Source organism: Ambystoma mexicanum, chromosome 3p (genome assembly GCF_040938575.1).
Source record: "Ambystoma mexicanum isolate Mex_15411 chromosome 3p, UKY_AmexF1_1, whole genome shotgun sequence".
NCBI lineage: Eukaryota > Metazoa > Chordata > Amphibia > Caudata > Ambystomatidae > Ambystoma > Ambystoma mexicanum.
Genome location: NC_090925.1, coordinates 159,818,734 through 159,845,203, shown reverse-complemented (window position 1 = coordinate 159,845,203; position 26,470 = coordinate 159,818,734). Strand labels below are relative to the sequence as shown.

The 26,470-nt window shown below is 47.1% G+C and overlaps 1 long non-coding RNA gene across 1 annotated transcript in view; it reads left to right on the top strand.

Moving 5' to 3' along the window:
- Positions 1-26,470, top strand: part of LOC138579507 (uncharacterized) — a 67,860-nt gene that overhangs the window by 31,732 nt on the left and 9,658 nt on the right. Inside the window, exon 2 of the long non-coding RNA XR_011304026.1 lies at positions 6,946-7,033. This is a non-coding gene — a long non-coding RNA (uncharacterized lncRNA). The remainder of the gene's footprint in view (positions 1-6,945; positions 7,034-26,470) is intronic.

Sequence of the window (26,470 nt, the reverse complement as noted above, 5' to 3'; positions counted from 1 at the left end):
GCCAGCTCTTTCACGAGTTTGACACTCTCTTCCCTGAGGGCTACAAGCTCCTCTACAAGCTCAGAACCGACCGGCCCAGAGGTGAGTGGCCCTGATCTTTCCAGAATGGGTCCCTGCTTCTGTCATTCCTATGCAGGCCTACACCTCCTTTGAATGCCTAGTATGCAGGCTGTCTCTCTCTCCTGGCCTCTTTCTGACTGCAACTACCATCTACAGGCCAACTGGCAGGTGCACCCTCTCCCTCTCAGAATGGGATGACCTCTCTTCTCCACTCCTTTACCACAACCTCAACATCGGCCTGGGTGCTTTTAATCCCTCTTCTGGGATTTTCTGCAACCTTTGCATTCTACCTTCTGGTCCCACACATTCTGCTGGACACACCGTGGATGTTCTCATCTCCTCAGACATCCCCTTCTTTAACCCTCTCACCACTCCTCTCTCTTGGACTGACCACTTTCTGCCCTCCTCTCAACTGAAACTTCTTACCCCTCAAGCAAAGCCTACCCCAGCACTGCCACTTTCCTCGCCGCCATTCGGCCCATGCCAGTGGACGCCTTTGCCTCTACTTTCCCTGCTCCTCCTACTCCTGCGGCCAACTTGCACTCTGACACAGATCTCTCCAACCTGAATCTTCTATCTCCAACACTCTGGACATCCTTGCCCCTGTCATGAGTCTCTGTCTGAAGCCTACCTCCAAGTGCAACTCTTGGTACGACTTCAACCTTGCCACCCTGAAATACAAGTGCAGGGTGGCTCAGAGGAAGAGGAGGGCTTTGGGCGCATCCTCTGATAAACTGGCTTGCTGCCTGTTCCAAAGGCAATACAGACTCTCTGTCCTCTCCAAGAAGAGGGTCCATACCAAGCCTGCATCACTGAGGCCTCTGACAATATGGCCGAACTCTTTAAAATCTGCTTGAAGCTGGCCAATCCTACTGTAGTCTCCACCTCTCCTGTTCCTTCTCAGACCCTCTCTATGGCTCTAGCCTCTTATTTCACCACTAAAACTCAAGACATCCTGTCCCCACTTTCATCTTCCTCTCCCTCTAATTCTCTCAGTCCCCCTTTGGCAGCCTCTCCCTCTCCTCTTTCCTCCTTCGCTATGACAGCATCTGATGATGTCCGATGTCTTTAGAGAAGTCAGATCTATGAAAGTGTCGTCCAAACAGGTGCTCCCTTGCTCCTCCAGAACCATCAAAGACCACATTTCCACCCTCGCTCCAGCCTTGGCCGATTTCTGCCATCACTTTTTCACTGCTGGATCCTTCCCCTCCCCTCAAGCAGCCCCTTGTGCACCCCTCCTTAAAAAGCCTTCTGCTGATCCTACATGCCTTTTCTATCACTCCTTTCCTGGGCAAACCCCTGGAAAGCTGGCCATCTCCCAGCCCACCAAATTTGCTGGCTGCCTTCATGACCTTCAGTCTGGCTTCACAGCAGGCAGAGGCATGGAACCTTCTCTCCAGAACACTCCAACCTTGACTCCAGCTCTCCCTCTGTCTCCTCCTTGATATTTCTTCTGCTTTCGACATGGTCAATCATGCCACCCTGATCAACAGACTCTGTGTGAATCTGGGCATCACAGACCGTCCCTCCCACGTCAAACTTGTGTCCTTGCTCTCCACCACCTCTTTCTCCACATGTGGTGTCCCTCATTGTTCTATCCTCTCACTCTTGATCTTCAACATCTATCTGACCGCTTTTGCCCACCTGATCTCGACCTTCACTTCTAACTTCCAGTGTTATGTGGATATAACTCAGCTCTCTGTCAGGCTTCCCTCAGCCTCCTCTCCTCCCTCACTCATTCCTGAGTGTCTATCCAAGATTCAGGATTGGTGCGCCTCCAATGATCTTTGCCTTAATGCCAGTAAAATGGAGATCCTTCTCGCTGCGACTCCTGCTCCCGCTTTCCCTCTCTCACTGTGGTGCCTTCCTTGGGCCCACTGCCCTCGCCTTGCTGTGAGGCAAAAGACTTGGTGTCATCTTCAACTCCACCCTCTCCTTCTCTCCTCACATCACAGACCTTCCCAAAATGACCTACGTCCAGCTGCACCTCCTCAGAGGTATTCTACCTTTCTTCACTTTCCCCCAGATTCTCACTCTCTCAAGAGCCCTGGTTCTCTCCAGGATGGCCTACTGCAACAGCCTCTTTCTCAATCTGCCTACCTCTTCTCTTCTCCCCCTGGAACTAATACTGAATAGGACTGAAAGACTTATCCTTGGCATCAAGTCCAGGGACCGCATCTCTCCAGCTCTGAAATCTCTCTGCTGGCTCGCGGTGGCTGTAATGATCAAGTTCAAGACCCTCTGCATCGTCCACAAGTCTTTCTGGGGATGGGGCCTGCACTACATCCAACTCTCTCTTCCAAAATACCTTCCTCTAGAGCCCTTCGCTGAGCTACCTCCAAATCGGTGAGGGTCAGACGCTTATCCAGGCAGAGAGTGGGCGGTAGATCGATCTCTTCTGCAGGTGCCTACCGCTGGAACAGTATTCCTGCCACTCTCAGACTTGAGTCGGACAGCCTGAAATTCCAGTAGCAGCTCAAGGCCCTCCATTTCTCCTCTTCCTTCTCTCTCTCGTTCCTTTGTTAACTTACCTGTCTCCTGCGCAACATGTTGCTTGATTCCTTCAGAGTCTCAATGGGTACCAGGCTCCTCCACGACCAGACTTCCTTGCACTGCCTTTTGGCCTACCGCACACTTAGGGCCTGTAACCCCTACAGCCCCCTACCTCCTGCACTTACCTAGAGCCGCTCTGCCCTGCTGGATGCACTTACTCAGAACCAGGCTGCTCTATTCGCAGTGCCCCCTTACCTCCCCCTTGCACTTCCGCCACTCCTTCCTCTTGCATTTCTATAGTCACGCTTGCACGATCCGTATGACACAAGGCCTAGTAGGATCGTTTGTATTGTCCTCCCTATATCTCCTCTCACTTGTCTTGTGGCGCCTAGAAACACTTGTGTAGAGGTGAGTTATACATGCCATATCATATCATGTCATGGGATGCAGTGTTGCTTAGAAATACAGTGACTGAAGGCACCCTTTGAGGTGACGGTGAATTATACCAGAGGCTGCAATTAACCAATTTACATTCAGACAGAGGCTTTTGAGGGCAACAATTACAGTTTCAAATCACCTAATTGTGACAAGAATCTAGATGATGGGCAGCTGAATGGCTGCCATTAATCTATGAGCTTTCAGGTAACTGCTTTGCAGGCAATAATAACTGCTTTAAATCATCTTAATGTGACAGAAATATAAACAACAGAGAGTTTGCTATTGGTCGTGCAAATGACCAAAAATGCCCTACAAATTGCCAAGCCAACTGCACTTTGTAGCAATCGTGTTTTGCCAAAGTGGTTGCTATTGCCACCTTTATGAGGCAAAGACATTGTTACAGAAAAGGAAGTTGGTGAGGAATTGATGGGCAGAAGGTTATGGGTTTGAAAATAAAAGTAGGAGGGACTCATAAAGAGGTGTTAACAAGAGGTCCACACTTCATATGTAAGAGCGGGTAACTAATAGGCTAAAAGTGAAAAAGAATGAAAAAGAGAAGATGGGGCTGAGGAAGGGAAATGGAATAAAGTGGGAAAAGGAGTGGGAGAAGGAGTGGGTAGCAAAATGGGGTGTAACAAGGAGGCATTCAACCTAGTTAGAGGGTTATTTGGAACACAGTAATTATTTTAATAAAGAAAGGAAGACACAGTCACAAAACATACATCATTTAAACACATCTGGTTAAACATGTAAGTTTCAAGAACTTAAATTCAGTGGGTAGATTCTTTGACCAGTAAATGGAGCAGAAACCTAGAGCCGTCCGTCACGTGTCTGGACTGAATACCATATTATAGTAGTTGCAGGTGGAGAACACTGCTGGGAGAGAAACCAAGGGTTGAATGAGAAATGACCCCAAATCCCCACCTACCCTTAAAGGTACCCAAAGAATGTGTGTGTTTGTTTGCTGGCTAGTTTGCAATCTGTGCCTGTGGTTCCATGGATTAAAGCATCTACTAAACGGATCTCTGTTTGACCCCATGGCCACAGGTTTGAATCCCAGCTGGCCCACTCAGCCCTTCATCATTCTGAAATGTATAAAAATGAGTATACTATTGCATTGGATAATAATACACTTGCATTATTATGTTAATCAGCACCACGATACCCACGGTTGAATATGCACCTTAGACAGATAGTGCCCTATAGCACCGCCCGCTAAGCTAGTCCTTCAATTTTCAAGAACAGTGGCTTTTCTCAGCAAATCTATTGTGGTCAGACTACGAGCTGTGAGACACAGGCTTCAAATGCAACCTCAGCGTTGGACTTGTGCAAAGCTCCCCTTTGGATACTGGCACCTGTCCATTTAGTTCGGATCTGAGTAGGTCCAGGGCGCTGAGAACACTTGCGGAGATGAGGCCCAATCCAAGTATTGCTCTGTCTCTGTTTCATATGTTGACATGTAACCCCCGTCCCAAATGGGGCCCTTAAAACTAGGGGGATATGTAATATATATATATATATATCTCCAGCTTGAGCCAGCGTAGTCACACAGGCAGAGGCTGGTCGCACTCCCAGGCAGTCTATTCAGGCAACGACAGGTGGTCATCGGAATCAAAAAACACCAGTAACCACAATGAAAAGTTAAACGTATTAAACGTGTCATTCAAAAATGAGTATTTAAAATTAAGATCACAAGGGGAACCGGCGGCCAAAAAGACGTGCTTCGCAACTGCTAGTTGCTTGGTCACATGATTTGCCGATCTGCTCGTGCACGTTAAATATTGTGCACGAAAAGGAAAGTGTACGTTTAGAAATAGACAGAGACAGAGTGTGCGTAGATACGCTGGACAAGCAGTCCTATGTTTATGTCTGATATAGACCATGCAGGCCGCTGAAATGCAGTGGAAGTCGTCGTATCATTACATGTAAGTAATACCATGTTGGGGATGGCTATTTTGTGCAAATGTATGCTCGTTGCTGCAGGTCACTACCACAGTAAAGTGCAAAGTGCTGTGCAAGTAGATGCAATGCATATATATATAAAAGTAGAAATAACCATAGGACACAGGAGCTTTATGAAATGCCTTTATTAAATGTGCGTGTATGAACAGGTGCTTACACTTACCTGACTGCACCACGTTCCCCACCATGGGGGACACATGGAACACTAGACTGTAGGACAATGGACGGGTCTCCCCTGTCTGTGAACATGGACTGAACTCGCCTGGAGGAGGAAAGAACCCTTAAGAGTGACAGCTAGAAGAAGGGAAACTAAAAGTAAAGACAGAAAAAAGATACCCTGAGAAAAGTTAAAGAGAAAGAAAAGAAGAGCTGAGGTCCCTGATGGGTTGCGGCCTCGAGCGGCCTCCCTGGGCATTTCTAAATGACCCAGGCTGTGTCTGCCAGCTGCAGCCCGGCGGGAAGGTAAACCCCGGGCTGAGTGTGCGGTGCGGCCTGGGGAAAGACTAACACCCGCGCATGGAGCTGCATGTGCGGGCAGTCCACAGGACATGAGCGAGGCCTGGGATGCAGCAGCGACCCACCCAGGGGCCAGTACGGGCAGGCCGGAAGACATCAAAGTCCCACGCCGCATGTGTGCTGTGGCCCAGGTGAAGATGACACCCCAGCCCGGGGCCGCATGGTGTGCGACCGAGCGTGGCCTGTGGGAATACGGTTCACCCGGGGGCCAGACTGGGCGGACCAGAGAAGACAGAAGTCCCAGGACGCATGGCGTACAGAGGTCCAGATGAAAGTGAGGAGGTGGCAGGCATGGTGGTAAATCCATCTACCCCGAAGCCAGCTGGGGCGGGTGGTGAAGAGGAAGAAGCCCTGGCGGTGCAAACGGGATCGCCAGCACTGCAGCACGACCAGAGGGCCTACGCACTACCCACTCTCCCCGGGGCCAGATGGGGAGAGCAGGGTAAGACTTACCCAGAGCCCGACCACATCAAGTCTGGTGCGGCCGGGGCTTGTTGCAGGCTGTCGGCAATGAAAGGATGGGTGGGCATGACCTGGGCATGGCACAAGATGGATTTCCGTGCCTAAATACATTGCCACATAGGAGAAATAAACAATGGGCTTATGAGGCCCTGCAGCACCACCAAGCAGGAAACGATCAACAGGGTCCCAAAGCCCTATTACCAGTATAACAACGAAGGGCTTCCAAAGCCCCAATAATATCATTACCGCAAACACCATCACAGAGGAAATAGGGGCTTCCAAAGCCCTGATAAAGCACAGTGCTGCTATAGTCCAGGAAGCACAGCGTGTGTACCCGTGGGAGCCACCCGCGGCTTAGCGGGGGTGTCAACTGACTTCAACTGGGCAAGTGTCAGGAATGCAGCATGCAACAAGGTACTGTGGGACAATTACTTTTGTGCCACTGATAAGCAGTCACCTTATTAAGAGTCTTTATTACTAAGAGCTGACTGCAGCTGCAAAGGTTTTTTGAAATAAGTACCAACACGAGTTGATATAACCGGAGGTTGTGATATGACGATGTAGTGCCCGGGGCGGCGGGATGGAACTGTATACCTGCTCAAGGTTAATGTGAAGTGGGGTTGTGCAAACGGTATCTTCTGCTCCTAGCAATTCAGTGTCAGCAATAGAATGAGTAAATAGATTGGGGCAAGTATGTATTAGGAGTAAAGGTATATCTTGCCAAGTTTGATATAAAAGCCTGTAAGGGCATCAAAACTCCTGTGGTGTATTGTGTCTTATTTAAGACCTGGAACTCAGTATTGTGTGCCATCTCCTATTTAACATCCTTTATTTGAAAATTGCTCAGCGCCCCACCAGAGCAGCTGGTCTGGCATGGTGGGGTGATGTCAGTGGGTCCATTCCTGGACCGAAGTATGTACAATACTGTGCTCATCCGGGCCAGGCAAAAAAAAGAAACAGGCGTTAAAGAAATCTTGAAGTAATGTATTTCAACCTTTTTCCTTATTCAATCAGCTACACGAAGAGCAAGGCCTCCAACCTGGTCATAATGGATATCAAGATTCCGACCGGTTTCAAGCTCGATACGTCCCAGCTAGACCAGGTACGAACGTGCAGTGGATCTGTAGATTCCTACTATTTAGATGGGGGTCTTACTCTCCACTCATTCTGGAGAAGACAGACTGTCACCTTTCAGATGTTTTTGACCTACAGCTCCTATGGCCCTTCACCAATTTCTGTGCCCCAGGGATGATGGGAGATGTAGGCCAAAACATATTGAGGTTAAGAGGGAAATCACCCTATTTCCTTGTCTCTTCTCATTCCGGTATGGAATAATCCTGACGTACTTAACCTGTCCTGCACTTTTATCGTTTTCATATTGAATAGCCCTGCTCCTGTGACCCTGTGCTGAGATCCTCTTTTCTGCTACAGAATAACACTGAAGCCTGACTCTGTCCCAAATACCTCTTTTTGGTATTGCAATGCCCTGGCGCCCCAGCCCTGTAGTGAGCTCCCATCATTCTGGTTAATAATAGCCCTGATGCCCTGACCCTGTCCAGTGCTCCATTGTTTCTGGTATAGAATAGCCCAGGCTACTGCCAAATGCTAATTGGTTTACTGCCACCCAGTCTGGTGCTATTAGCGCTGGATCACAGGTTCGGCGGTAATGGTAAATACACATTGGGTCCATTGGACCCAATAGGGCTTGGGGCGCTATTACTGCTAGCAGTAATAGCACTGGCAGTAATAGCACCAAAAACGAGGCGCTATATGGGATTTTCAGCTCCTGCAAAAAGCTGGAGGTAATACAGCCCATTAGGCATCCAACTCGTGATTGGGCCAGCCCTTACGTTCGGCATTAATAGGGTTACCGCTGCATTTAAGGGCTACCTCCCAACTCTTGATGAGGCCCTATGTCCTGAGCTCTTATCTTTCAGGTACAGAATAGCACTATTTAGAGCAGTGATTCCCAACCACAGGAGCAGCACGTTGCTTGAGGCACCCTAAAATGTTGCTTCCCAGTTGCCATGGGCCATGGTGTGAAGCCCAGGAAGGAGGTGCTGAAGGGATGAGACCACAATAGCAGTATAGCCAGGACTGAGCATTCTGAGCTTTGCGGGAATGTTAGCCAGTGAGTCTGTTGTGGTTCCACTTGGCTTATTTTTGTAGATGTGAGATTTGAGATTGTTGCTACCATGAAAATATCCTTACTCGTTGAAGTGTCATTGTTAGAATACATTGTCATGTTCAGATAATTTTCCCAGCTGGCATGCTTTAATGAGCAAAATAATTAAGCCATGGGCCATGTTTGTGTCCTGCGGAAAATTGGCATCTTTTCCTTTGTAGAGCTAGAAAGTGCACAATGGACAAATACGTTGCATGCCTATCCAAATTTCTTTTAGTAAGTAATTTTCATATGCTGTTTTTCTGTACATGTGAGGTTTGTATTTGATGCCAGCATGGACTATATTTATCAGAAAAGTTACTTTTATTCTTGCAGTCATTTAGTGTTACATGGTGACCTTGTGTAAAAATGATCACATTTGATACTCTGTGCAACTGGCACGTGGGTAATTGGCAGACAAGACAAATGCATGCCACATGTTTCATAATTAAATATTTTGCCTTATATTCAAATCCAATTAAGTAACAATTAATAGATTTTAGTTAACAATCCAAATAATGATATCAAATACTTAGTTGACATTACTACACCCCTCTATGAAGTGGTCTTCCGAGGCTCAGACCAATGATTACACTACATTTCGTGGAAAATCTTTTTTTACGAATGAAAGAGGCCCCCAAATTCTTCAGAACACTTTTATTTGTATTCTTAACCACTTTTTCACCAATTTAACTGGCCCCATGTGTTTTAACATGCACTATTTCCCATTACACATCAAAAGAATTCTTGGAGGGGTAGTAACTTTCAAAACCCTAGTAAATTGATCTGTAAAGCCTAGCGTGTTCTTCCCAGTATTACTGGTCTCATATGCTTAAAGATCACAGACATTATGTGGGAAGTACACCTGAAAATCGGTGGTCCATTTGTGAACAATACTACTGTCCAAACATATGCACACATTTTCTTGGGAATATTTTTTAGCAACAACCAAAAGATAGGATCCAAGTATCCTGAAACCAAGAAGCTGAGTCGAAGAACCACTGGTGACCTATGGAAGGTTTGGCACCCTGAGCCCGCTGTTGTCCCGCTGAACGCCCCTGCTTCTGATCGAACATAGAAGGTCTGCAAAGGCGTTTCGACCCATTAGAATAGTGGGACTAACTATTCTCAGCACCTCCAACTTAACCCGCATTTAAGCCTCTTCGGAAGTGTTCCTGGGCCAACCAGTGAACTGAAAAGCTTGCACATGACCTTTGCTCTGGAACTGCTGCTGTCTCGAGTTCACACTTGAGATTTTGGTGATAGTAAGCACTGAGTATAAGGCACTCTCCAGCCGGGTTTCCTACACTTAGGCACCCTAGGTCTGTAATTAGGAGAGTACGCCTGAACCTGAGTGCACATGGTCATTGTGTCACCCAGCCGTGGTGATGAACTCGAGGGGGTGCTGCTGCTGTACCCCCCTGTGCCCTGAATCGAGCTGCAGTAGATTCAAGCTGATCCCTTCATCAGGAGCAGAGAAATCGCCACTCTCCTGCCACAGAATCATCCCTGGAACTCAGCTGTTGAAAGCCGCAGAACAGCACAATTGCAGCCTTTGAACCTGCAACCGAAGTGGACTTGACTGCTGAAGTTTGGTCTGGAGTGCGCCTTGTGTCGGTGAGTACTTGCAACTCTTACCGGTGGCCCCTGTGGCATCCATTCATTTTAACGCACAAGGGTCCCCTGAGGGCCACTCTTTATCGAGGTAGCCTGGGATACCGAGCTATTCCCAACTCTTGGATCCTGTTCTGCCCTCTTGGTGAGACCCTCCTGGAATAGTGGGAACTTATTCTTCACTGCCTCACCCGCCTTCCAGAGCTGCTACAGCCCAAGCAAGAGACCCAGTTTTTGCCCAACTGCATGATCACGTGCACCCGCATCCCTAAGTACTTTTGAGCATAAGGCTCCTCTCATTGTAGGGATTGGACTGCCTCTCAGTTATGGTTTGATAAGTGAAGGACAGTCTAAAGTATATTCGCACTGTTTGCTCCCTCTCTTCACAAGTTGTGGAACCTTACTGTGCACTATTCCTTTAGGCCATTGGTATCTGTATGTATGTTTGATAGTAGTGTTGTGTTAAAGTTCTTACTGCCTATATTTGCTTTGCATTTGATTTAAAAGGCCTTTAATAAATGTATATGTATTTTTGATATATACACCTGACTGAGAGTAATGTGTACTGTTGTTTACTGTGTGTGCTCATTGTGGGCTTTTGATCACCCTCACCACTCCTGAGACCTACTCTTCACCGCCGCCAATGCTACCTTGATTGGACTGGCTTGTCCAGAAGGTTACCCTGTTCCAAAAAACAAGGCTGGCCTTCTGAATCTCTGGCCACCAGGTGAGAGTTCAGAAATCCGTCTTAACAGTGAAGTCTTCGAAGTTCGAACACGGAGAAAGAGAGTAGCCAGGGGAATATGGGAGGTCCTTGATCGGGTCCTTGGTCGAGAGGATGCTGGCAACCAAGAGAAGGAGGCACGGAGACGGCACAGAGCCGACCCGTGTATACACAAGACAACACAAGGCGGTGGCGTGACCCAGATGAGGTGGACTGGGTTGTCCTCAAACAATGCTGATACCACAGAATAAAGTACTCTGCCACTCTCTGCAGGCATCGGCAAAGTCCCAGGTTTGTTTCTGATATTCATTGAGTCCTTTCCTGCCACTGCATCAAGAGAACTCCCTTTTGACTTTTGATTTGGGTACATGACCCTTTTCTTGTGGTCAGTGGGCTTCTCTGCCACTGGAATGAGGAAGCTCTCCTCAGATACTTGTTTCACTCACACCCAGTATTCGGAATCCCACTACTGGGCCGAAGGAGAGCAGCATCAACCAGCTTCCCTTCCACACCCTGGCCCCCCTCTGGGTCTGCCGTTCCTTCTTTACCTTGTTTGGGATCTACGCATGTCACCAGGGCTTGCTGGGGTTCGTCTCTCTGACTCTTCAGTCCTCTTAACCCTGTTGCTTCACCTGCGTGATACCTCTATGGTCTGCTCGGAGGCCCCACTCTCCTTCTTGGTCTCTTACCCAGGTTTGCTCAAGCAACAACCTCAGAGGACTCTCACAGCACCTCACCAGCATCCTTCTCTCTCTGGTTCCCTGGCGGCGCTTGGAACTCCCGCCGTGGTCCGATTCCACAGCTGCTGCCTCTCCTGGCTAGGCTTAACAGCCTATCTTTTCCTTTGTAATTTTATATAATTTGTATCTGGTTACCTTTTTCTTGTGGTCAGTGGTCTTCTCTGCCACTGCAATGAGGAAGCTCTCCTCAGATACTAGTTTCACTCTTATTTGGGTCCCAGACCCTTCTCTAGTGGCATCACCGAGTATTCGGAATCCCACTACTGGGCTGAAGGAGAGCCACTTCAGACAGCCTCCCTTCCACTCCCTGCCCCCCTCTAGGTCTCTGGTTCTTCCTTTTACCTTGTTTGAGATCTACGCACATCACCAGGGCATCCTGGGGTTCGTCTCTCCGACTCTTCAGGCCTCTTAATTCTGCTGCTTCGCCTGCACGGTACCTCGCTGGTCGGCTCCAAGGCTCCAGTCTCCTTCCTGGTCTCTTGCCCAGGTTTCCTCAAGCAACACCCTCGAAGGACTCCCACGGCACCTCGCCAGCATCCTTCTCTCTCTGGTTCCCTGACAGCGCTTGGGACTCCCGCCCTGGTCTGATTCCACAGCTGCTGCCTCTGCTGGCTGATCTTGAAAGCCTATCTTTTCCTTTGTCGATTTTTATCATTTGTATCCAGTGCCTCCCGGGTGGATCATAAAAGTCCCTTTTTACTTTTGACAGCATGATCTTACTGCCTCCCCAGCTCCACCCCACCCAGTACTTGGATACTCAATGATCTTCATGCCTCCCATGATCTTCTTCGTTCTGGTACTTTCTATGTGAGATGTATTAAAGGAACTACAGTAATACATCGGTCTGCTCTCAAGAAAAGTGTTTGGGATGAAAAAGGTGGGCTAGGGAATGGTGGGATGTGACGTGGTTTGTACCCTAGGTGGTGATTCTTGTCCCTAGGTGGGGAGTCCCTCTCCATGAGGTCCATCTGCATTTTACCACCCCTAGGTAGACTATTGAGTAGCATCTCACCTCCCTAGCCTCACGGGAAAGGGTTACCCCCTAGGGAAAAGTGATGACACGTGGTGAAACGTCATAGTATGCAACTCCAATTATACAACACAGTATATGGGAACCACTTGCACTTCACGCTTGGCCAATACAGTTTTAAAATGTCCTCTGGTACAATGTCCCAAACAATGTTTTTGAATTAATATTCCTGAATCTTGTAGAGATATGTGTGATTTTTAATCCCTGCCAGTATCTTGCATAAAAACAGTCAACACATTTTTGACAATGTGTCTTTCACAAGGCTGTACATACATATATTCCAACAAAAATGTACAGTAATCAGCACTATGACGTTGTCTGATTCACATTCATAGATTTGTGCATGTAACTATAATATATAAAGTAAAGATTTAGTAAAATATATATATATATATATATTATATATATATAACATCATATCAAATAAGTGCAAGTTTCCAGTACATACCAAAATGACTTTTAGCAATATTGTAACAAATCACAACAAAACCAGTGTAGACTTGACGTGACCCTTGTAGGACCACTCTGAACCTCTGACACCTCACTCCGCCCTCTCCACGCCAGCCACAGTCCTTCGAATGAGCACTCCTGTGGCACCTGACCACTCTGCAGCTGGCCCTTCTCTGGGCTTGCCTAAAAGTTCAAACATACACAAGTTCTTTGTTCACAAGTTCCTTACATTCATATAGTGTTGCACATTGCAATATTGGGCTCATCACAGTTTGGTTTGCTATCAGCTTTCTCCGACTCACCGGCTGTGCTGAACCTGTTGGCTTCTCTTGCTTATGAAGTCAAGGACAGTACCACGGTAGCAAGCATGCCTCCCCACCAGCTTTATCAATGCGGCAGGTGGCCGTGCACCATTGCCATCTGCTACACCACACGTCAGCTGTAAATCCCAGTCTTATGATTCCTTTCACTGAGGCTTTGCAGGTCTGGTTAAAATGGTCAAGGGCACTTCCCTCCTTGTCATCCTTTCTGGTCTCACCATCTTTCTTCTCTGTTTGAACTGCCGGTCAAGAATACCTGCTGCTTCGTGCAGTTGGCCTTGTTCGTCATGTGCTCTTGTGCTCCACCTTTTTATCCCTGTGGGGAAGGTAAAGGGCTGTCAGATGTTTGTTTAGTTATTGTCAATTGCCTGACTCTGCCGGACCCTTGTGTTGGGACGTTTCGGGTAAACAACTGTAATCCATTGTATATCACAGTGTAAGAAAGTGTTTGTGTCGAAAAAGGGGGGGATAGAGCTTCTACAGGGTAGGAAGGGGAAAAGGTGTTACAGGGAATGGGGTACGGCATCATGCCCCTTGGTGTCCCACTTCCACTCCCGAGGCCCCTCATCCAGGTGATCCTCCCCCACTGGTCCACCCCCAGGAACTGGATCCAATAGCAATGGCCTTGTCCTGGCCACCTGGATGACAGATCTCTGGGGAATAGCGGTTGAGACGCCTTAATGTTTTTCACATACCCTTCCTCCATGTGACGTATCCGCATCTGCTGCACAGGGGAACCGGGACAGGAAATCTACATTCCCCTGGTCTTTACCTTTCCGGTGTTCCCCTTTAAAGCAGTAGGGCTGCAGGTCTAGAAACCATTGCATGCCACGTGGGTTTGAGTCTTTGCATAGGCTAATTCAAACTAGCGGAAAATGGTCTGTGACTAATGTAAATTTTCTAAGGAGGATAATGGCCCACTTGATGACCAGGGTCTCTAATTCCAGCTTTGAGTCATTTCTTTCACGTGGGAAGAGCTTGCGACCTGTAAACAAGATGGGAGGTTCTAATCCGTTGCAAATTTAAGATAGGACTGCTCCTAATCCTGTAAGAGAGGCGTCCATCAGCAATATAAAATCTTTGGAGAAATCTTCTACCTTCAGGATCGGGTTCTGGCACAGAGTTCGCTTTAAGGTGTTATAACATATATCATCCTCTTTAAACCAATGAAGTTTCTGGTGTTTGGCGTTCTTGAGTTTATCTGTCAGCCTAGCTGTTTTGTCCGAAAAACTTGGGATAAACCTACGGTAATATCCTGTTTACCCTAGCAAGGCTCTAAGATCCCTTTTAGTCTTAGGTGTAGGTATATCTAGGACAGCTCTCGCTTTCTCATGTTGGGGCTGTACGTTCCTGTTCCCTACAAAGAAGCTGAGTTATTTGATGACTGATTGTGCCAATCTGCATTTAGATGGACTAGCCATTAGGCTGGCCTCTCTGAGGAATCTCATAATAGTATGAAGATGGAAAAGGTGGTCTTCCCAGGTTTTACTATACATGACGATATTATCAATATAAGCTCCACAGAAATCAGAATAGGGACGTAGGATTGTATCCATTAGGCGTTGGATAGTAGCTGGTGTGCTGTGTAAACCAAAAGAGAGGATTTTGAATTGAAACAGTCCTAAAGGCTTCAAAAACGCTGCCTTTTCTTTATCTGGCCCATATACTGCGACCTGCCAGTGCCCCTTTGTTAAAACAAGGGTGGATTGAAAGGTAGCTGCTCCGAGTTCATCTATTAGGTCATGAATTTGTGGCATGGGATAGGCATCAAAGTTGGAAATCACATGAACTTGACAGAAGTCTGTACAAAACCACCAGGAATGTACAGGTTTAGTGACCAACACGAAAGGGGAGGACCATGGGCTCGATGAAGGCTCAATAATATTTCCTTGCAGCATTTTGTTTACTTCCTCGACCACTATCTGTTTACGAGCCTCCGGGAGTCTATACAGTTTTAAGTGAACCACTTTTCACTTGTGTGTTCTAATATAGTGGTAAGTGATTTTGATTCTTCTTGGTTTGTCTAAAAATACATCAGGGAATGATGTAATTACATCTTTTAGATCTTCTTGTTATTGAATAAATAACTTGGGAGGAATTAGTTCAACGTTGTCTATATCTTCTGGAACCAAACAAGATAGGACTTTGGCATGGGTGGCTGACGGGTTCTCTTTCCACTCCTTTAAGAGATTTACATGATATCAATGGACCTTCCATTTTCTGTCTGGCTGGGCTACTTTATAATTGCCGGTTCCCTTTTGTTCTAATATTTAGGGCCATTGTCACTTACAAACCAGCTTGTTTTCTGAGGTGGGTAATAGGACCAATACTTTTTGTCCTATAGAAAATGATCTCAAGCTTACTTTCTTGTCGTAATTAGATTTTTGTTCACTCTGGGCTTTTTCCATATGAGTGCAGACTAGATCTCAAACAAGTCTCATATGTTCTCACATTCAGGTAGCAGATTGCGAGATGGGAATGGGTGCCTCTTCTCGTTCTTTCCAGGTTTCCTGGAGCATGTTCAGGACATCTCTGGGTTCTCTGCCGTAAAGTAGTTGAAAGGGGGAGAATCCTGTAGAGGCCTGTGGGGTTTTCCTCACTGCAAATAGTGACCATGGGATCATTTGGTTCCAGTCTTTGCCATCTCTGTCTACCAATTTTTGCAGGATTAATTTTAGGGTCTTGTTGATTCTTTCTACCAAGCCATCAGTTTGGGGATGATACACAGAATTCCGTAAGGTGGTAATATGGAGTAGCTCTTTGACATCTGCCATGAGCTTGCACATACATTTTGAACCCTGATTGGTCAATATTACCTTGGGAAAGCCAACCCAGGAAAAATAAGGTAGTAGATGTTTAAGGATTTGCTGTGTGTTATTATTCCGCATTGGGAATGCTTTGGGGTATCTAGTGGCATAATCAACAATCACAAGGACTTATTTGTTACCTAGTCTGGATGTTTCTAGAGGTCCAATATTGTCTGATTGGTAATGGATTCAAAGGGGTAGGCAATGGGACGTGTGTGCTGGATTCTTGACATATTTCACATGTCTGGATAAAGGTCTTTATATCCACATGGATGCCTGGCCAGTAAAACTTCCCACTGATGTGTGCTTGGGTTTTGGATTTCCTAAGTGGCCCCCGGTAAGATGGCAATTCACAATCTCTAGTACAACATTTTGGTTGGTCTTAGGGATCACCAACTGAGTTTTTAAAAATCCTTCGGTCGATGTCTCCCTCCTATACAAGAATCCCTGCATCAAGCGAATGCGCATAGATTGCTGTTTGCTGGCACGATGATTCCAGTGGATACTCTGCTGAAAACCGGAATCTGTAATCATCTCATTTGGATTGGACTATTACATCTGTTTTGGACATTCGAGCTAGGTTCCTGCAAGCCACGCCTCCTATTGACCCGGATCTGTACATAGCAGGCTGCCGCGCACTTCAAGTGAGTGCACATCGAATGCAGTTTGATGGCACGCTGATTCCTGTTCCTGTGGATACTCTGCTGAAAACCAGAAACTGTAATCATCTCGTTTGGATTGGACTATTAAATCTGTTTTGGACCCTTGTATTGGGACATGTAAGGAAATGGTTCTGGTGTTAGTCCATTGTCGTTCACGATGTAACAAAGTATTTATGTCGGAAAAGGGGGGTAGAGCTTCTGAATATCCTACGGGGTAGGATGGGTAAAAGGGGTTACAAGGAAGGGGGTACCGCGTCTCACTGTTCGGTGATTCTGGACAATTGCCTGACTTTGCCTGACCCTTGCATTGGGACATAGTGTTAGTCCGTTGTCTTCCATGTTGTATGAAATTGTTTGTGTGGGCAAAGGGAGGGGGCAGTGCTTTGGAATATCCTACCTGGTAGGATGGGGAAAAGGTTTTGAAAGAAGGGGGATACCGTGCCTCACCCATCAGTGTCCCACTCCCGCTCCACAAGGACCCACCATCCAGGTGATCCTTCCTCACTGGTTCACCCCCAGGAACTGGATCCAATAGCGATGGCTGTGTCCTGGCCACCTGGATGACAGGTCACTGGGGACTAGCTAGGGAAACACCTTCAGGTTTCTCACAGTAGTCAATGATGCCTCTTTTCATATAGGGCCGCCAGCACAAGCGTTTGAACAATTCAAGACTTTTATGTTGCCCCGGATGGGCAGTTAGCTTGTTGTTGTGAGACCACCGTAAGGCTAGGGATCGAGTAGACTCTGTGGGTACATATAAACATTCTTGTATGAACGGCAGTCCTGCGATCATTGTGATATTGAGAGCCTCTAATTCTGGACCATGGTTCTTTGACCATTGATGGATATCATCGAAGATATATACAGACGCTGTATAAACACACCCTAGGGTATTGTCTGGTACGATGTAACATTGACTTGAGAAACAGTATTATCCTCGACAATCTGAGATAGGGCAGCAGCCTTCCCATGTTGTACACCAGGCCTGTAAGTGATGACAAAATTGAACATGGCAAAAAACAGGTGCCAACAGATCTGTCGTGCATTAGTATATTTTGCATGCACTAAAGCCTGCAAATTACCGTGATCTGTGTAGACCGTAACTGGCTGTTTAGTGCCCAGAAGGTGGTGCTGCCACTACTTAAAGGTGTCCTGAACAGCCCACAGATCTTGTTCCATAATGGTGTAAATCTTTTTGTGTCGTGTGAGTGTATGAGAGTAATAGGCTACTGGATGCAGGAATTCTACCTCGGAAGAGTGAAAAATAAATGTCTCCACTTTGACAAAGAGAGCATTCTCACGCAAACACTGTAAAACCTGTTTGATATGCTGTACATGTTGTTCAGGAAAGGAGGAATATATCAGGATGTAGTTCAGGTAAATCACCATGAATTGGTCTAACATGTCCCTGAAGGTGTCTTCTTGTGCTTTAGATATGGTACAGATGCCAGCGTTGCTGATGCATTTCGGACCTCAGTCCTTCATCGGGGCGATCTTTGTTGGCTGTTGGAAGATTCTAAGAAGCTTCTGATCCTTAGGCTTGTTTGTGTGAAGAATGTGTGGTGTGACACATAGAAGGGTGGTTAGTACTGCACTCCTGCCATGATCGGGTTCTGCGTGTAAATGCTGCAAAGCATCTTCTAAGATATAGACACCACCAGGCCAAGGGCTCAAGCAAAAAGACAGGCGAATGCACAGAGCCAGCTATAAGGGAAACAAAAGGAAATAGTAACCAAAAAGTGTCTGCAAACCTGTACAACTCCACCACCCACAAATGGTCCCTTATCCTACCTGAACACGTTGTTTGAAAGGTGTCGATAGACCCGGCAACCTGTTTGACGCTAGCTGAAAATGAACACACAAATACAATAAGTCCAGGAGCTAACCCGAACGGACGAGGGAGCAATTCAGGACAACAAACCAGAATAAAAAAAGCCCTATTCTCTGGTTGGGGGGAGCCAAGAGAAATCCAGTAGACAGTCCGTGATCCAAAACCAAGAAAGCAATGCAATGATAGCAGAACCATTAGGAAATCCCAGAGACAAATCAAGTTTATTTAACCAAGTAGGCAGTTCAAAGTATCAGCAGAGCCCAATCAGGGGGCAGGCAGTCAGGATGCAAGTAGACAGAAAGCATGGGTCAGCAACGTGGAGCCAAGACAGCAGAAACTTAGAAAGGACCACAGAAACGAAGGGCCACTCACTTTACACAGATTATGATCATCAGAGCATCTGTATGTGTCTGTATATAAGGAAGGGAAAACGCAATGCAGTGTTTCTTGCTGTCAGCGGAGTAGCGGGACGCAATGACATCACTGAGTAGTCCTGTGCGACATCCTCATGGGATTTCTAGTTCCCTTATGGTACCGAGCACCACACTGTCCGAGTCCCCAAAGCAGACGCCAGACTGGCTGTGCAATGCGCTGTGTGTGTGTCTGTGTGCCAGGAGCCTGAAATCTTCCTTGGTTTATTCTCCTTTTGAGCTGCTGTTTGGGCGCGAACCACTTTAGGTATTAGGTATTGTAAGGGTGTCAAAGGAGGAGAATGACACACAGGGGTCATTTTTGGGTAAAAAAGTTTTATTTATAAAATGCCCAAACCTATCTATCCCAATTTCTATAAGGGGTTTCCCTGTCTCAACGTAAAACTGGAAGGGTGCTGTCAGAATATCCGTCAAAATCAATTCCACCGCCCTGTTTCAATCCTACTTCTATCCCTTACACTGCAACTGAGCCAAGCTAAAGCTAAGCGTAAGGTATCGTCACCAGGACAACAACTACATTCCACTGGTGTACTGATTCAGTTCTTCAATTGTTCTTTTTTCTCTAAAGCCAGGGGGATTGACTCCCTTCCCCTGGCGTCTCTTGAATGTTGTCAACAAGGCTAGGGCGAATGACTACCTTCACCTGGTGTCTCAATTGTTCACAACAAAACCAGGGGGATTGACTCCCTTCCCCTGGTCTCTGATATTCCAATGGCCAAAATTCTATTGCACAAAGGTTCTGGTGTTTGCCTTGCCCCTCTCTCAAAGCATCATCAATGTCCAGTTCCTTCTTAGCACTTCAGGGGACTTGTCTCTGTCCATGTTGCGAGGAGTGTTTCTTCTGCTGCTTATTTCATTGATGTTGGGGTCCCAGACCCTTCTGTAGTGGTCAGTGGACTTATCTCTGCCACTGGGGCGAGGGGAGTTCCCTCGGGTATTGGCTTCAGTTCTATTAGGATAACGACCCATCTCTGGTAGACAGTGATAGTGGGCTTATTTCTGCCACTGTATTGAGGGTGGTTCCCTCAGGTATTAGTCTCACTTCTGTTAGGGTCCTTAACCCTTCTCTGGTGGTTAGTGGGCTCATCTCTACCACAGGGTTTGAGGGTGACCCCTTTGGGTATCATGTACACTTCTGTTAGGGACCCCAACACTTCTCTGGTGGTCAGTGGGCTTATCTCTGTCACTGGGTTGAGGGTGACTCCCTCGGGTATAGGTTTCACTTCAGTTTGGGCCCCAGACCCTTCTCTGGTGGTCAGTGAGCTTATCTCTGCCATTGGGCTTTCACTAATGCTAGGCTCCCCGACCCCACCTCCGTTCTTAGTACATGTGCACTCCCTGCCAAGTACTGCCATGAGGGAAATGTCTCTGATGTTTTTCCCACTCAGAATAACTTTATCATAAATCCTTACACCCCTACCAGATCACAGTGTGTAAATCCTCTTACCTTGGCTCTTCACAGGACGCTCCTCTGGTTCTTCCTGGGGTCTTACTTCTGTTTCATTCTTCACACAAACATTTCTCACAGTCCATGGGCCAGCAGTGTCAGCACTGTTATTGGACCACACGGTCTACCTCCCTGAGGTTGCGCCACCACCTCCCAGTCTTCAGCAGCCTTGGGGAACAGTTCCACGCCAATGGGTAAGGAATTCCTGCTGTCTGCCTTTCATGTCAGGCCACAGACCGACCTCGTCCTCTTGACAGTATTCTCTGCATCTCCCTGGAATCTCCTGGGCTGCTCCAACTCCCGTGCTGGTCTTCTCCGGGGCTGGCCTGCTTCCAGGAGTGTTCGCTCTCTGAGTCACTTTTCAATATTTATGTTCACGGGGGAGCATTCCCCCGTAGAGCACTAGACTGGATCCTTCAATCTGCTGGAATCCTCTTCATGGCTCTTTGGAGCCACCGCTTTTCAGTACTTGCTTTAGGAGTAATCATTATGTCTCCTATGCTCTTCCTCGTCCAAGTAGTTTCTATATTTAAGACATTACAATAGTACATGGTCTTATTCACAGGGAAGGGGTTTGTAATGGAAGGGAGGTCTTGGGAATGTTGGGGTGTGATGGTATTAGAGGGCCCATACCCTAGTCGTTAGTCCTTCTTCCCGGGAGGGGAGTCCCTCCACATGAGGTCCTCATGCATTTTACCACCCCTAGAGGGACTATTGGGTAGTGGCCTCACCTCCCTAGCCTCACGGGAAAGGGCTCTTCCCCTGGGAGAAGTGATGACACCTGGTGAATTATCACAGTATGCTGTGAGAAACATGGGAGGAGAGAGAGGAAGCTGCTCTACCGATATCCCAAACCGCTCTTAAACTAAGTTCTGTATGAAGACAAAGGGAAATTGTTAATCCACCCCTTTTCAGGGCTCAAGAGTGCCAGAAGAGTTCACATGATCGACAAGCCATCGCCCGGTCTTTCTCCATAGGAGACTGTCCTTGTTCCCTTGTCACCCTCAGAAAAAAAAATGTTTTTCCTATGGCATGGGCCATATACAATCTTGGAAAAGAAAGGATCCCCGGACTGTGTAGTCTCCCAACCTGATAGACAACAAATATCATGTTAACCTCCTGAAAACATGCAAGGTTAATCCTGCAGAACAGACTATGTTCACAATGGCAACCTTATTGGGGGAGAGAGAACATGAGCTCAGCCACATTCCTGAGAACCTGCGTGTTGCCCAGAAACAGAATCTCTATGACCTGTTGATTGAATTCCCTGAGGTCTTTTCACAACAACCACAAAAAGTAACCAATTTTCTCTTATGTATGCACAACCTAAGGGCAGAAAATAAATCTAATTCCTTATCGTTCCCCCAAGACCAGCAGGAAAACCATTGCGGAGGAGATCTTGAGCATGCTCAAATTATGGGTACTAGAGACATCCCATAGTTCTTGGTCCTCCCCTATATTTCTCATAGCCAAACCTGATGCATCCATTGTAACACCTTGTAAGAACACTTATTCGATCTGTACGAAGTCACCATTGACCTACGGAAAGCAGGACATCAATCCAACCCTAAAACATGCCAAATCGCCCAAACAACCTCAGAATGTGTCGGCTAATTTTGTGGACAACGGTCTTATCCAACTGCGTACTGAAAAAGTGAACGCAGTGAAAATGACTCCTCCCCCTAAAACCAAGCAGGATCTTTGATCTCTCCTGGAGCTGATCGGATAGTATTGGAGGTTGTTTTCAAATGAATTCCCTTGCAGCAGCCCACGTGGATAAGCTCAAACATTCCCACCGGAATAAACTCAGTTGGTCTCGCCAAGATCAAGAGTTATGGGGTGCTGAAACATGTTCTTTGTGATGAACCTTGTCTAAAGATGCCCAGCATTAATCGGAAATTCATCCTACAGAAAGGTTCATCCAAGGTAGGCTTGGGGGCAGTGCTTTCTCAAGTGCATGAAGGAATAGAATACCCTGTCCTATACGCAAGCCAGATGCAGCTTCCCTGAGAACAAGCCTATGCCCCAGTCAAACTAGAGACTCTGGCTATCAAGTGGGCCATTACCATTTTACGGTGTTATTTAACTGAACTTAAATTCAGAATTGGTAACCGATCATTCTCCCTTAACTTGGATGAGTCCCAGGAAGAGCTCCAATGCCAATGAGTTGGTCTGTAGGTCTACAACCCTTTTGTTTTTCAGTAGAGCACCGAAAAGAAAAAAACAAGCAAACGTAGACTTCTTCAGTCATTTCCCACTGGGGTATGAAGAGGGGGGCTCCCATTTAACTGTGGGGGTATGTGACTAATACATAGAATATTTCAATTTTCCCCAAATGTAAATCCACCCTTTGTGATGCTAGGGAGTTGAGCCCACTATGCAAGACCCTCCCTAGGAGTTTGGGTAAGCCGGATCTCACTGGGGGGGACTCCCTCTTAGGTGACAAGGATTCCTAATGTCTTAAGATTGTAAGATTTCCCTTAAACCCGATCACCACCCTGTTTTCAGGATAGATGGGAATAGAGGGAAATGTTATTTAGTGATGCCTTCGCCATTGGTTGGTGTGGATGCGTACCCCTCCTTTAAGTTGGAATCCCAGCACCAATGGGATTTTTCTCTCACCTTAAGAAATCACATGTAAAGAATCATACGCTCACCTGGAGAGAGAGAGAAGAGCTGATGTGAATTCAATCAGCTGGAAGAAAGATGCACAGAGCAGATGCCGTCACTGCTGCACAGAGCCAATGCTGCCTGGAAGCAAGACTACATTGCGTACGTGGTGGGCGGAGAGCCCGCACAGCACTGCCAAACCAAGGAGTGCCGGAGGAGCAATGCTCCCTGGTCCCTATCCAAGAGCCATCCCACAGCCGACAAGGTGGAGGATGAAAATGCTGTGGAACAGGCACCTGCTGGTGGAAACCAGGAACCAGTGTCCTGAGATGGAGGAGACCGCCACTGATGGAATACCCACACCTCCCGGGAGAAAAGACCACAGAAAAGCAGGTACAGGAGGTGTGAGTCAGAGAGGGAGGAGGGTGGTTGACTCCATGGTGAGCCGTGGGAAGTTCAGAATCCCACAACTCAGAGGTCCGACGGGTCCCATGAAGATGCCCGCTTGAAACCTAAAAAAGGGGAAGCAATATTCCTCATGACCAAAGGGATCCCTAGAAAGCAGAGCACAAGAGAAATACTCCACAGGGTGAGCAAGAAGGATATTCCCCAGAAGTCAATGTGAGTCAACCGGAGCAGAGGAGGAGACCCGAGAGGGGTCTATGCGAATGGGTTAGTTCACCCTCAGGAGATACAGAGTCGAGACACAAAGGTCTGAGTACACCAAATAATCAAAGCGATTTGTCGTGGAAATGTGAGAAGGGGCCAAAATCCTTGGAAGCTGAAAAGGACATTTCAAAATATATTTAGTGGAAGGTTCAAGCATCACCCAACAACCAGCTAAGTCAGAGTACTCATCTGTGCTACTTTTAGTTTCTTTTCTTTACATAGCTAGGGCCCATTAGGTAGTTTAGGTTTGGGCAGAGGACATGGTTGTGCTACGTAAGACCTCCTGATCAGCACCTTTTACCTACTTAGATAGGGAACTCCATCATGGAAATAGGTGTAGTTGAGGGTCTTTCTTTTTGTTAATAAAACTAGTTCGGTAAACATGTCCACTTGATCACCCAACTATCATGCTCTGCGGGTACCACAAGGATCCTGCCTCTCACCCACTCTCAACAACATATTCATACGACCCCTTTTTCTCATCCTTGATGCCCTAGGTATCTTCTACACCAACTACGCGGACAATACTCAGCTCCTACTCACACTTACAGGCGACTATGACACTGACTCCAGAACTCTCAACAACATCCAGACTACCAAACATCTAGACTACCATTCAGACTTGGATGGCAGCCAACGGTCTATGTCTGAACTCGGACAAGACTGAACTTCTCCTTGTAGGTTCCACAGACACTCTTAAGAATCTTGACAGTCAATTCAGCCACTTCACCATCTATTCCATTAGAATCCCAGTATCAGAATCAATGAAAACACTGGGAGTTTACCTAGACTCCAATGTATCCATGACTAGGCAAGTTAATGCGATTGCCACCTCGGCAGCATGCCATGGCAAGCTCCTGAGCGCAGCCAGACCATTCCTCTCCAAGGGCAACTGCACCAACATATGAAGAGCCATAACCGGTTGGAATCTAGACTACTGCAATGTCCTCTTCCTGGGAACATCCTCAAAAAACCTACAAAAACTGCAAGTCATCCAGAGCAGTGCACTAGGTGCAGCAAGGGGTATCCCAAAAAGGGAACATATCACAGCATCAAGGAAACAAGCCCACTGGCTCCCAATCATAGAACGGATAATATTCAAAACCTTGGCATTAACCCATAAGTGCATCCACCAGACAGCAGCCTCCTACCTATCACAAAGCATGCACCCTGCCACATTGATAAGACCAACCAGGACTCCATATACTAATATGCTTATGGTGCTTTTGGTCAAAAGGGTTATAGCAGGAGGCGCTAGCATCCTGTACCTAGCCTCCTTACAATGGAATGCCCTACCACCACCGCTGCGTTTGGAAGAATCACACATGACATGCTCTTCTCCTAATCCCGCTCTACAAATCCCACATGACTGCATAACCGTATCAAGTTAGAATCTGTATTTGTTTACATTACCTGTGCTTGAATTGTATAAATGTATAACCTGTTTGTAAAAAAAGAAAAATTGTCTGAGTCCTCCCTTCTGCTCACCACACTGCCCACACATGTAGTACCAGAGTACAAAGGGTAATGCTGTGCAAATAGTCGCATGCCCCAGTGAAGTAATTTGGAAAATAAATACTTCATCTGCCCCAGGTGCATCCACAGAGAACACCTCCAGGCATGAAGACGGACTGTCCAGCACCCAAATAAATGATACATCGTACCCTTCAACACAGAGTCCAACCTCCAGTAGATCTTAAGCCACCACAGCACCATCCACAACAACTGAGAAGAGGCCCCTCCAATAATCAACTGCCACTATTCGGTAAAAGAAAAGGGAAGGAGAAAACTCCTTATCCAGGTAGCACCAAATGCCCACTCTGCCCAGCCGCCAGTCATCCTATCCAGACACCAGTGACATAACATGCGGCTCTGGAAGTGAACCACGGTATGTTGTGGCTCATTCACCAGTGACATCTGTCCCTGGACCTGCCTGAAGGCCCCATGGATGTGGACACAGCCATCCCACAAACAACACATACGCATGCAAGCCTGAATGACACTGATGGAGACCATGGTGGTCCATGAATGTGGTCCCCAGATGATCTCAATCTATCTGAACAGACACCAGTGCTTGAACAGTGGATCTAAAGCTGTCCGGAGGGAAGAAGTGCTTGAATTTCCACAGGAGGGAGCGTTGATACCAAGCTGTCTGAGTTTTCTTAGCTATGTGTGTCTTGAAGGAGAGATGTATGCAAATGTGGAACCCAAGGGACTTGGCGTAGGAGGTGAGCTCGGGTGGGAAGCTCTCAGGGTTCATGGTTGATAGCCAGGTCTGTATCTGGGTGTTGTGAGAAAACTGAAGGTGTCTCACTCGCTAGTCCCCGGAGATCTGTCATCCAGGTGGCCACGACATTGCTATCGCTATTGGATCCAGTTCCTGGGGGTGGACCAGTGCAGGAGGATCACCTAGATGAAGGGTCTCTGGGGAATGAAAGTGGGACACCGAAGGGTGAGACACGGTACCCCCTTCCTTATGACACCTTTTCCCCATCCTACCCCGTAGGATATCTAGAAACTCACCCCCACCCCTTGCTTGACACAAATACTTTCTTGCAGACAAATTACCATGAAAGACAACGGACTAATACCCAAGCCGTATATCTGACACGTCCCAACACAAGGGTCAAACAGAGATAAGCAACTGCAGATAACTACACACACCTGACTTCTCTTCCGTTTCCCCATAGGGATAAAAGGCAGAGCACAAGAGCACACAGAGAGTAAAGACAAACACATGAGGAAGCAGCTATTCCAGGATGGCAGTTCAAACGGAGGAGAAAGGTGGCGAGACCTGAAAGGTCGATGAGGAGGGAATTGCCCTTGCCTTTTTCAAAACCAGACCCGCGGAGCTGCCAAAAAGGGAAACGTAAGACCAGGAATCGCAGCTGCCGAATAGTGCTAAGGATGTCAGCGGTACATGGGACCCTCCCTCACTGATAGCCTGGGTAGGGAGAAGGCGTTGCCATCGCAGTACCATCCTTGACTCCAGAGACAGGAGACATTGACAGAGTTCGGCACAGCCGGCGAGTTGAAAATA